The sequence below is a fragment of the Herpailurus yagouaroundi genome, unplaced genomic scaffold (genome assembly GCF_014898765.1).
Source record: "Herpailurus yagouaroundi ecotype Mexico unplaced genomic scaffold, PumYag 139, whole genome shotgun sequence".
NCBI lineage: Eukaryota > Metazoa > Chordata > Mammalia > Carnivora > Felidae > Herpailurus > Herpailurus yagouaroundi.
In genome coordinates, this window is record NW_024412394.1 from 81,133,957 (window position 1) to 81,147,260 (window position 13,304).

Below are 13,304 nucleotides of genomic sequence, written 5' to 3' on the forward strand. Positions count from 1 at the left end.
TACAGTGCTATCAGCCTAATGCCAATACTATTGCTTGAACAAAAACATAGTAGCTTAATTCCTTCCCATTCCCCTCTAGTCCCCCCACCCTTTTTCTCTGTACACACATCAACACAGGCAAAATGATAACCATTGAAGTCTGTGCAAAATCACGAAGTTCTTTTTCTGATAATGTTACAAATCATCTGCTGATATTTCTTGGATTCGGCATTACTATTACATGAAATTTACAGTAAAATCTCACAATGAACCCTCAAAGCCCCATGAAGTGAACCATGTGATATGTCCTCTTTCTTGTAGAAGCAGAGGATATTAACATATTGCCACATTCGCTTTTTTTTTAAGTTTACGTATTTATTTTGAGAGAGAGAAAGCATGTATGCAAGCAGGGGAAAGACAAAGACAGAGGTTGAGAGGAAATCCCAAGTAGGTTCCATGCTGTCAGCACAGAGCCCAACATGGGGCTCGATCCCACAAACCATTAGATCTTGAATGACCTGAGCCAAGATCAAGAGTGGGACACTTAACTGACTGAATATCCCGGGTGCCCCTTTATTGCCACATTTTCTAAGCAAACTGTGCCAAGGAATTGATCCAGTCAAATTTGTATTACATCTGTAAACCATCATTTGGGAGATAAAATACAAACAGTCTCATCTCTGAAATAGAAATTCATTGGTATAGGAATCCTAGTTACTTGTGGCTTTTGGTATGTGTGGCCCCCTAAACATATGAGAAAGGAAAATGTTTCTCTGAATTATAAATGAAGCAGAAGCAATAATGGGATTTCATGGGTGCAAGTCCTAATTGGATGGGGCAGAGAATATAATTAATTTTTTTTCCAATAGCATATGATATTCACCCTAGAAAATACTGAAAGGATCATATCTCATCTTCTGCCTTTTTAAATTTATTTTTTAAATTTGTTTTAATGTCTATTTTCTGAGAGAGAGAGAGTGAGCCTGAGTAGGGGAGGGGCAGAGAGAAGGAGACACAGAATCTGAAGCAGGCTCCAAGCTCTGAGCTGGCAGCACAGAGTCCAGTACTGAAACTCACGGACTGCGAGATCGTGACCTGAACTGAAGTCAGAAGCTTAACCAAAATGAGCCACCCAGGTGTCCCTCTGCTTCCCCTTTCCTGAAAGAGAAGCTTGGTGAATATTGCAGGGATGTAGCCACAAAACTCAGATGTCCCCTCTGTCCTCATCCAGCTCTCATTTCTAAAGAAGAGAGCCAAGATCCTTTAGACAATCAAAGATTGTCACCTTCAGATAGGGAGAGGAAATGTCCAGGCAGAAGATATAATCCTGTATATAGCTTTTCAAATCATGAGAACAGATAAATAATGGAGGGAGGGAGTGCAGAGAAGAAAAGACAGCCCCCAAGGACTAAAGTTTGGAAACTACTGCATTCACAGAGCAGGAGAGTGAATCAGAGGAAAAGCAGGAGCACACAGTAAATCACATAAGAAACCAGGAATATGTGGTGACATGAAAGCCAAGAGAAGATGTTTCAAGGAGGAGGGTGTTGTCAACTTCATAAACTACTGTGGCTGAGACATGGAGATAGATTAGGGTAAAGAAGGAACCATCAGTTTTGCCAAGATGGAACTGCTTGGTGATAGTTCTAGGCAATGGGTCCCACCAAAGCCTGACTGAAGCAGTGTGGAAGATGGAAGGTGAGGACAATGTCAGGAGCCACAAACCACTTTTTAAAGGAGTTTTGCTATATGGTAGCTGGAAAGAAATATTAGGTCAATGGTGGAAATATTTTAATTACAAAAATAGTACAACATTCCCATATACCCTTCACCCATCTCCCTCTTGTGTTAATATCTAACTATAGAGCATTTATCAAACTAAAACATCACCCTTGGAACAATACTATTAACTAAGGTATAGAACTTAGTCAGTGTTTCCACTAATGTCTGGGATCCATTTTGGGTATCAATTTTGGGTATCAATTTTGGGTATCAATTTTGGGTATCAATTTTGCTTATAATCCAATATTATCATCATTTATTATGGTGCTCAAGTTGTTTTAACTTGGCTGTTGGAGACTCTTTCAGGTTGCCTCCTATGACTTTTTTTTAAATTTTTTTTTCAACATTTATTTATTTTTGGGACAGAGAGAGACACAGCATGAACGGGGGAGGGGCAGAGAGAGAGGGAGACACAGAATCGGAAACAGGCTCCAGGCTCTGAGCCATCAGCCCAGAGCCCGACGCGGGGCTCGAACCCACGGAGCGCGAGATCGTGACCTGGCTGAAGTCGGACGCTTAACCGACTGTGCCACCCAGGCGCCCCTCTCCTATGACATTTTTATATGCCCTAATCCTTTTAATTTTCTCTTATTTTTAAAAATTTCTTCTCTCTCTCTCTCTCTCTCTCTCTCTCTGTATGTGTGTGTGTATGTGTGTGTGTGTGTACACATTTTCTTGCTTTCTGATACCACAATATGCTCACACATTTTTTTCCCTAACTCAGCCCTGGAATCAACCAGTTCTCCGAGAAGCATGAGTTCCTTTTATTGGGGATTGGTATTTAGACAACTGCCATCTGGACCGCGGTGTGCTCTTTGATTGGTAATGTGGTATCTTTGCTTCTAGCCTCAAGAGTGACTTTCAAGATGAAAGATTAAAGTACTAATACTTTTAGGAGCAAAATCTTTGAGAAGGAGATGGTGGTCAGCTCCAGAGCACAAGTGAAGGGCTTGGCCTTTGATAGAAACTGGGACATTGCTCATTGTAAAAGAATAAAAGAGAAAACATGAGTTCAGGTTCAAATAGATAATGGTTTGGGTAGAAAATGAGACAGTTCCTATTTGTTTTCCTAGTGCTGTTCATAAAATATTAGGCAAAGAGTGAAGGAGGAAAGTGATGAATTTGAGTAGAGAGAAGGTATTAGAGAATGTGAAACCTAATATATTAAGGAATTAAGATGGAATTGCATCAAGGATTGCCATTTTTGGGATTTGTGCTCATGAAATTAAAATGTTATAGCATCATTTTCTGACGCAGGCATGGAATAGGCAGATAAATTTGGTTAACCTATAACTGAGGTTTTGCTAGGAGACTGCAGGAAGTGGGCAAGATAGGTAACGATATTTGCAAGTCAGTGATTGTTTCAGTGCTATGATGGTGAACCATGGAATTAAATTGGATAAGGGAATAAAAGGGGGGAAATGGTGTAAGTATTATCAGTCTTTTGTCATAGAAAAAATCTGATTTTGTTTACGACTATGAATTTATGTACATAATTTAGTTGAATGCTATATGAATGAAATTGAGAAAAGTAGAGAATTTGTAGTAGGGTCTTCCCTTTAACTAGAGTTCAGCAGCACTGCCATTTCTCTAAGCTTTTATTCCTTGACCTTGCCAGTTGACCCCCTCTCTTATATATGTCTTCGTCTCTGATACATCTTTTCTCTCATCTCTCCCTTCTTTTCTACCAAATATCAATATTTCGAGACTATTTCTCTGGTGAGAACACAATCATTTCTTAAGCAACTGAAGCAAGCAAAAAAAAAGTGTGCTTTTAAAGTCACAGACATCTCATCCAAGTCTTTGTCAGGAAAAAGGTGATATGAACTGGGGGGATCACAGTGAGTATCTGCAAGGTCACTAGAATAACAAGTTTGAGAGTCACTGACAGCATCATTGCCCATCTTCTATCTGAAAACATTTCCTCTATCCCAATCAAGGTCATATAAATGAAGCCAGAAAAGTAAAAATAAAACCTATTCTGTAGGAGACTCCATTAACTAATCTGAAAACAAATTGATGAGAGGATGTGGCTTAATTTTTCACTGGTCAGAGTCATTACTTTGTGAGACATGTTTGGTCACCTTTGATGTGTCAGCTAAATGGCTGTTTCTAAAATTACCTTGACCATTATTCATGAGAGCATTAGTAATTACTCAGTGGTTAATGAAGTTGGTTTCCAGTTGATGATTGTTAGAAAATGAGCGTGACCTGTTGCACAACAGCATATTGAACAGAAGTCTCAAATTTACACACCCTCTGCTCACTGGACTTGGTTCAGACCTGAAAACACTATTAATAGCCCTAAAAAGAGAACATTTTCTAAAAGAAACATTCTTTGACATCCAGAAACTCCAATTTCAGTTGTCTCCTCGTGATACTACTAATAATGTTCTCATACTCTTCCTGTGTTCTGAGTAAATCATATACATACTTTAGGGTATGCACTGGTTTTATATCTGCCTCTTTCAACTAAAATTCAAAGCACATGAAGGTGCAAACTGCCTGAGCCTTCCAGAGTCAGGCAAATGCTGGGCACATAGCAGGCACTTGAATCAGAATGAGTCAGGCAAGCACTTCTCTGATATTCAAAGAGAAGTTGGAGCAGTCTTTAGCTTGTCCTCTTTTTAATCAAGTCAGTTGCCAACTCAGACCACTTCTTTCTACACACAGATTAGATCTATGTAGATTCACAGTATTTGAGACATGGAAGAAATCTTGAAGACTATCTAATATGGCATAGTCTTTTATATAAAAGGACTCATGTAAGAGTTAACTGAATATACCAATATTACACAGCTAGTGTAGTGAAGCCAGTGAAGGCACCGAATTGAATATTTATACAGGGGAAAAAAAAACTTCTTGATGCTTACTTGGCCAATAGAAGGAAAGAGAGTCTCAGAATCAAAGTCTAAAGGCTGGGTTATTCACTTGTTTAAAAAAAAAATTACACACTTTCCAATCTACAGATCAGAGCCTGAACATCTCAGTGGTTTAAGCTTAGACATAATACTTGGTTCCCAAGTATATTTATGCAACTAGGAATTCATAACAATTTAAAAGACATGCTGCTCCAGTGAAATTATTTGAATAATTTTTATTTTATTGGCATTTACTTTAAACCACTGAATTAAAGACTGTGTTTTAGAAAGCAGACAGAAAGATTTTTTAAAAAGTTTCATTCTTTTCCTTTCCTTGATTGGAAAACAAAAACCAAAACTTACCTCTGGTGTGTTCTAAGGAAACAATGTCTGTATAGTCCTTAGTCTTTTCTTTGTGCTCAAAAATGTTTAATAACATTTTTGTTATTTAAAAGGTTTTGAAATTTGGCAATGAGTCCATATGGGGCAAGATCTCAAGCGGTTTCAGATTTGTTGTCAGAATTTTGGGCAGGATGATGTTATGACCCCTAAGTTACAAGAAGGGGTACTGAGCTAATGTTTATTGAATAGTTACTACGTGCCAGAGACTTAAGAGCTTTATATCCTTTTCTCACTTGATCTTCCCAGAAACCCAATGAAGTATTAATTTTGTAACATTAGCCTTGTTTTTCAGTTACATTTATATGAAAGAAGTAATTTGACCAATTTTTTTTAATTTTGAATGTTTATTTTTGAGACAGAGAGAGAGAGAGAGAGAGAGAGAGAGGGCAGGGGAGGAGCAGAGAGAGTGAGACACAGAATCCAAAGCAGGCTCCAGGCTCTGAGCTGTCAGCACAGAGCCCAACATGGGGCTTGAACTCACGAACCTCGAGATCATAACCTGAGCCGAAGTCGAACGCTTAACTGTATAAATCAAGATTTAATTTAGTCTCTAGTCTGTCCAGTTCTAAAGTTTTTACCTGCATCTGGTAAAATGTATCTAGAATTAGCCAGCATTATTTTCCTAGGGAACTGGAGGAGGGGGTCTAACTTGACAGGCATTTCTTAAAACATAATTGTGTTAAAAATCACCAGAAGCCCATCTTCTCTTTATCACACACTTAACAAATAAACTGGCATTTTTTATGAGGCTGGAGTATGCTCTTTAACAACAGGAAAATGGAAAGATGATAAGTGTTTCCTTTATGCCAGTGACAGAATTTGACTATCATACACCAGGAGCATCCCCCAGACACAGCTGATCTGGGTATATAGCTACAGACAGAAATGATAGCTCAACTTTAATTATGTCAAAAACTAAAATTATTGTCTTTGCTAAACTTTCTTCACAATTCAATTGGTCAGTTTCATATAACTGCATCAAGCAAGTGACTCATTCTCTTTCCTGGGGGTCCATGGTACAGCTAACGACTCCTGGCAGGCACATTGAGAATCGGTGATGCTCTAAATCAGACATTTCATAGCAGGCCTGCTAGAGCTTTTCAGCTGCCAGTGTGGGGAACCATTCTCCCAGTGTGAAGCAGTTTTAAGCCAAAACCGTTTCTGCTGCATTCGCTGGTGTGAGTGTAGAGTTTCAGTCAAATATTTATCCAAGAGCACAAACGGATCTAAACTTCCTTCTAGAGAAGGACCCCAGGCTATCTCCAAGTAGCCTGGCCATGTGCTCCTGAAGAGGAACACCAGAATCCAGAAGCCATGTTTAGTCTTCTTGCGTTCACCGAGTCAGTAATTTTATTCACACAACCCAGACATTATAAGAAAATGTAAGTTCATTATTTTCCCTGAGTGATGCTAGTTTTTTTCCTCCTGAGCTCCACTACAATGGAGAGCAAACACACTTAATTTAAAGCTACCAGTTGATGGTATTATCTCTTTTTGTTTAAAAATAATCTAGATTTGGTACAAGTTTTGTCCATTCAAAGTTCAACTCAGGATCAGCGCTGTTTCCCCTTTCTCCTCCCTTCTTCCCAGGATGATTTCTGAGCTCTTGGGAGGGACAGTGCAAGGTTCTCAAACATGCAGGCAGGCAAATGGGGAGTCTCTGGTTTTATACTGGCCTGTGTGCTGTTCTCATCTGTGGCCTTTCTGTGCATCCTGCTGACATCAACTGTTGAATCTCTCAGGCTATTATAATTCAGAGCTTAGTCCTTGCCTTAGAGATTTTGGTCATCACCTCTTGGTCACAAGCCCTTTCTGAGTCTGATTCTTAGTAGACTCCCAGAACAGCCCACAGTGGAATCTTCATACCCAGGACTCTCTTGTGGAACCCTTGGCATATCCCCATCCAGAATTTCAGCTTCTTTCCAGGCCCCACTTGGGCTACAGAGAAATCACTAGATCACTTCAACACTGCTCACAGGTTGTTGACGGAGGACTACCCTAGGGTGACAGTTGGTCCCTAGATAGCAGAGAACATGGCAAGAGTCCCATTTACTCTTAGCTTTCTGTTAAACCTGTCAAACTCCAATCATTTCTCGTACTTTAGACATGACTGATAGACTATCTCCTCTGCTTCTCTCTCACAATCTCCAGAGTTTAAGAAGTGGACTTTATCCCCCTTTACTGTGTGATAAAAACTTACCAACATTCTCTCTACTGTCAGACAGTAAAATTCTATAATATACTTGGCAAGGACTGCCTCTTAATATAGAAATAGATGATTAAAAAAAATAGAAAATCACTTCTCTTTCCCTAACTCATGAATTTCATGGCTATGTATTCCTATGACTCAAGAATTTTCTTTTGTATATCAAACCTTTCTGTGTTTCTTTGCATTTCTGCTTCAAGTATCCTAAGATTCCCAAAGACAAGTGGTTGATCCTAACTTAATAGAAGGCAAATAAGTCAATAGACAAAAAACATATTAAGGTAGTTACAAAAATATGACACTTGATAATCCAGACAGCCCTACCTAACCTGGTTTCCAAATTACACAAATTACGTGGGCCAATCTGATTTCCCTAATGGAACAAAAGGAATGAAAGAAACAAAAATTATCTTCTCTTAAATCCTGCCAAAAGCAGACTGAAAAAGGAACTCTTCATCAAACTTGAGTGGAGGTTGGTGTTACCATGCCTCTAATCTCTCATCTGTGTGTTAAGTTAAATCACCAGACAGTTGAATCAAATTCAGTTTGACCTTTAGTGAGTTGTTTAAATGGTGCCCTTGGCTTTTAGCAATAGGAAAACCATATAAAAACTTCTTCCAATTTTTCTTCAATTATTTTTCTGTTATATTATTGAGTTTTCTATGTTAAAATGTAGAATCTAATAATAGAAAAACATCTGTATCTTTTGAGAAATTAGCCTACTTTTAGCCTACTTCCTCCTCATTCTCTTAATTAGCCTGTGTATCTCTTCCTATTTCCACTTTTATCCTGACTTGCATGCAGTTCCAAGACCAATGTGATGCTCAATCATTTCCATCTTTCTTTCATAGGAAGACCTCTTAACCTTATTCCATGTATGTCCATGTATACCTTATAGATAAGGTATAATTAATGTAAAACCAGCCTCCATAAAACTGCATGAGTTAGGTATTATGTTTTACAGATGGGGAAACTGAAGTTTATAAAGTTTCATAGTTTGCTAGGGTATTGTAGCTGGTAATTGGTAAGACTGGGGTTAAGAATCCAACTTTCAGACTCTATATCAGATGCTTCTTCAGCTTTACCAAGAATGTTTCCATTTTAAAACAAAGAAAAATCCCCATTTAATTAACCAAATCTTAGGTGTTCATTTGTAATTTAAAATAAAATATATGATCGCAAAATGATTTTTAAATGCTTACATATGTTCAAAACATCTTATTCTTTTTTCTTCACCCTTATTTCAAAGTATCTTACATGATGTAAAGAAGTCTCCATCAATGAATTATTTAATACTTAGCTTTGATAAACACCAGAACAAGGATCTGGTCACTACTGTTTCAGACACTGATATTGCATGTATATCATTGCACAATTGAGGTGCAGAAGATTCAGGACACCTGGGTGGCTCAATTGCTTAAGCATCTGACTCTTGGTTTTGGCTCAGGTCATGATCTCGCAGTTTGTGAGTTTGAGCCCCGCATTGGGCTCCATGCTGACACTTGGAGCCTGCTTAGGATTCTCTCTCTCCCTCTCTCTCTGCCCCTCCTCCGCTCTCTCTCTCAAAATAAATAAGCTTAAATTTTTTTTTAAAAGATGCAGAAGATTCATACAACATTAACAAAGGCAAATATTGATGACTTATCTATTATAGATCAGCTTCAATAAATCATGGTATGAGCAATCTTATGGAGAAATGCCTGTACTCCTTGATTCATCAAGTAGTACATAATGGAAATGTGATCTTAACATTTAAGCATTTAATATTCAGTATGCAAAGAAGTAGGTATTTTTCTAAAGATGGCTTGCCTTTCCCTAGAAAAATAAAATTCTTTGGGTTACATTTTGCTTTATAGCCCCAGACTAAAAAGGCACAATTTTTCTTTTTTCAAGTTAACCCTACTTTTCCAAATGTGTATGTGGACAGAGGCTCCCTCTTGGTTTGAGTAACTGATTAAGGAAAGTTACTGATTAAGGAAAGCAAAACAGAACAAAATGAAAGCCCCAAACTACTGTAACTGAATTTTTAACAAATTAGTATTGTCCCTATACATAATATGAACCCTGTTAGGAGAAGAAAGAGGAATTAAGAAGCACTATCAGTGAACTTTTTCTACCTTGGGACTTTCTGCAGGATTCTGCGTTATCTGAAGTTTTTAATGTTTATTTTTTTTTCTTCTCTGAGATAATCCTGCTCTATTTGAGGTCAGACGTGAAGCATAATATATGATGCCTGACTACCTCAAGAAAACAAGAAGCTTCCTGCATTGTTCTTTTATGTATGATTGATTTAAAGAAAAAGCTTTCTTATTAGAAAGGTTTTTCCTTCTGTTATTAACAGCATATACTTTGACTTAATACTTTTAGATTTCTAAAGTGACTCATTCTGATGAAAAGTGAAGGTGCTGTGATTTTAAATTATCATAGAAATGGGAGTTTAAATATTAGTAATTACCCCAAATTTGCACATGACCTAGTAACCCATGTATTACATGACACAGAATGCATTGCTTTTTAGATCAAACAAAAAAAGACAGCATGTTATGCTTTGTGCTTCAAAATCCACTAACTTTCTCTCCCAGGGGAATGCAGCCTCAATCTGAACCTGAGCCTTTATGCAGTTTATGATGGTGATAGGGGCTGAACTAGGGAAAGCAACAGGTGATGATACTGTTTAAAGAGGGCCAGACATATGGTTATCATTTTCTTAAATCAGGTTTTAGTCTTGCTCATGATTTATATGTAGTGCCCAACAGTCCCCGTAAAGATATCAGACAGCTATGGACATGAAATACATAATAAAGACATAACAGAAGGTCTTTAATTGACTAAGTGAATATAGACTGAGGCTTGTGGCAATATTTAAAAGTCCAAATTAGTCATCTCACCTCTGGACTCTTCTTTCTACTTCAGTTTTTTTTTTTTTTCTTTCATTACCCTCCCTTTCAATTTAAAGAGGCTAACCTACTGGGTTCCTAAGTCTCCATCTCTATAAAACCAGCAAAAAAATTATTTTAATTCTTGTTGGTGTCATTCATGTCATTCATTCATGGGGTAACTCTCCCAGATATGTATTCTTCTAAGTTTTTGTGTGTGTGTAATGAAAAATGTAGTCTCCTGTTCAGGATGCCCCAAAGGGTAGGAGGCAGGAGGGAGAGAAATTATGCTGGGGTTTATACTGACTGCCTGGGTGTTAAGTCTGTTTAGTCATGTAGGGTACTTAAGGCAAACTGGCTCAAAAGTACATCCCAGGTACAGATCCCTTTTCTTATTTACTCTTCCTAGCTTCATATGTATTTATTAGCTTAATAAATATTTATCGGGCTGATTTAACTCTTGAAGTATTAAGATGGGATAGGTCATTGAATATAGCCATTGACCAACACAAATTCATTCTCGAACTTCATGGAGTTTATATAAAATCTTATGCAGAAGAGAATAAGTAATGACAAATATCATGAGTGATATGAAAGAGGAAGCAGGTGTTATGAGAGTGTATAGCAGGACTTCTAATCTTGTTTTGAATCATCATAAAAGTTATCCCAGAAAAGTAAGCTGAAACCAAGATGACTCTAAGGTGTCATGGATCAGTGTCTTAGTTCTTGGTGAAAGATTGACCCGTCCTGTCTCAACTCATACCTCATTAACATGGTGACTCTGCTATAGTAATCCTTAGGACTGTTTATATATATCCCAACATTCTCTCCTTCTGGGCACATGAGAAGACTGTACTTCCCCCTCAGAGTTAGGTGGGATAATGTGATTCTCTTATGCTAATAAAATGTGAGGGAAAATGGCATACATCATCCCGAGGCTGAAACTTTAATGGTTGGCAGTGCTTTGTCACATTCTTTTTTTCCCCCAACCATGCTACAATGGAGTGAGTCCCAGGTCATCCAAGGTTCTGGTGTAAGGGCAATAACAATGTAGTACAAAGCCCTCAGGTAGCCTATGATTGACATGGAAGATGAGTGAGAAATAAAATCTCTGATGCCTTACACCACTGAGATAATGGAGCTGTTTGTTACCATAGCATAAACTAACCTATTCTCACTGATACATCTGCCTATATTTCAGATTGTGTTAGGTCAAGTCCTCTAGAACTAAAGGTGCGTTGAAAGGACCTTTAGTTCAGAAGATTAATGACTTTATATGGTATTACGAATGTGGTAATTGTTTTTGAGTATTGTATTATACTGGCAAGGCAGTATAGCATCATAATTAAAAGCATGCACTCTGTGCTGGTCTGAATTTGAATCCAGAGTCTCATATTTATTAGCTGTGTGACCTTGGTAAAGTAATTTAACCTCTGTATCTCAATTTTCTTGTGTTTAAAATGAATACAACAGTGAGGCTACCCTTATACCTAAGCCTTGTAACTTATGTTACTTATGTTACAAGGATTAAATGAGAACTGTGACTGGCACCTTGTAATCACAATGTAAGGATTAGCTATTTTCATCATAACACTAAATTCTCTATGGAAAAAATCCACCTTCAAACTAAGAGGTGTAAAATGTAATTATTTTTGTTGCTTATCACATTATATCTCTGAGGAAAAATTGGAATCATCTACTCTGAATATTCTTCTTTGTTTAAATCATGAACAGAAAAGTGACAAAGAGGGAGCCAATCATTTCATGCCAAGATCATTTGAATACTTTCATATCCTGAAAGTGACTCTGCTTCTTGGAAGACATTTCAGAAGTAGGCGGATGATTAAGGCATCAGGCATTCTAACCAGGCCCAGGACCTTCTAGACCCAGACGTGATAGTAAAGCAAGAATTTCTGGGCAGGTCACCTAGATGCAAAGGCGAGGCCCTGGGCAATGCCCTCATCAGCCTTGATGTGCATCACTGTCTTGCTTCAGGCCACAGAGCAACAATGATGCAAACAGTGATTACTGGAGAACAGTCTGAAGCAAAAGAAACCAAGCTAACCATAGAAGACCTAATGATCCCAGATGCCTGTAACACAAAAAGGCACTTTTGGTCCAAATCTGTAACTGAAATAATTGCTTTTAACAGATTTTTTTCAAGCAGTGTAGCCAGCATATCTATATAGTGTATATAAATATCACTCAGCCATTTATCATCTCTTTCCTGTGACATTTGCAATCTCATGTTTTACGCAACCAGCTATTATGTTAAACCTGGCCAATTTTGCATTTAGGCAGCTTTGTGAAGTGTCATACCATTTGATAGAATGGCAAGGTTGTAAATTGCAATCTGGTCTATGGAAAAAATATTTAAAAAAAAACAACAATTTTTTTTTCTCAGCTGACTAAGAAATTTAGCTTAGCTGACTAATTTTGTTACTTAGCTGACTCTCCCCCAACCTTTGTCTCTTTCCCTTTCTCTCAGTACCATTCTCTATATAAGACTTGATGAGAGAACAATCACAGTGGTTAAGATGTATTGTTTTGTAGTTTTCTTACTCTCTAACTGGAAAAAGAAAAGTAAGAGATTTACCTACAGGCTGGGGAAGGTGGAAGACAGTTTTTTGTAATTCCGTTGCATTATTTTAATGCTAAATATATCCTAAAAGGAGACAAGTCTTATACTATTTTCTGCTGAAAGAGCCCATGTTTTTAAAATATACTGGGTGGCTCCTTTGCACTTTGGATTATTAACATGAATACCCATCCGCAGCTGTCAGCTCTCTGGATAGCAGTCAACAAACGCATGGCCATGAATTCTTCACATAATAAGTCAAAGCAATGCACACGGTGCCTTACATTCAAGTGAACTGACTTCAATCTGGGCAGATCTCATATTTTATCTTGGCTACGTTTTAGTATCTGTCATTGCAGTGAAATTTACCATTAAGATTTAAGTCTCTGAGATCTGGTGCCTTTGGGAGTTTCCTGAAAGCTCGGTTCATAGTCATGTAAATGTGTGGTGACTTTTCAAGTTACTTCTGAGAGTCTAACAATAAACATAAATTCCTTTAAATTTCAGCACCTGGAAATTCACACAATACTGTGGAATGGATGCTGGCTATGCTAAGTCATCAAAAAGAGAAATTTACCATTGTAGCAACAGTAAAAAGGTTTTTTCCTCCATCCTAGTGC

The 13,304-nt window shown here is 37.8% G+C and overlaps 1 protein-coding gene across 5 annotated transcripts in view; it reads left to right on the plus strand.

The window, feature by feature from the left end:
* NKAIN2 (sodium/potassium transporting ATPase interacting 2) overlaps positions 1–13,304 on the plus strand; it is a 996,706-nt gene that overhangs the window by 737,210 nt on the left and 246,192 nt on the right. The window lies entirely within an intron of this gene.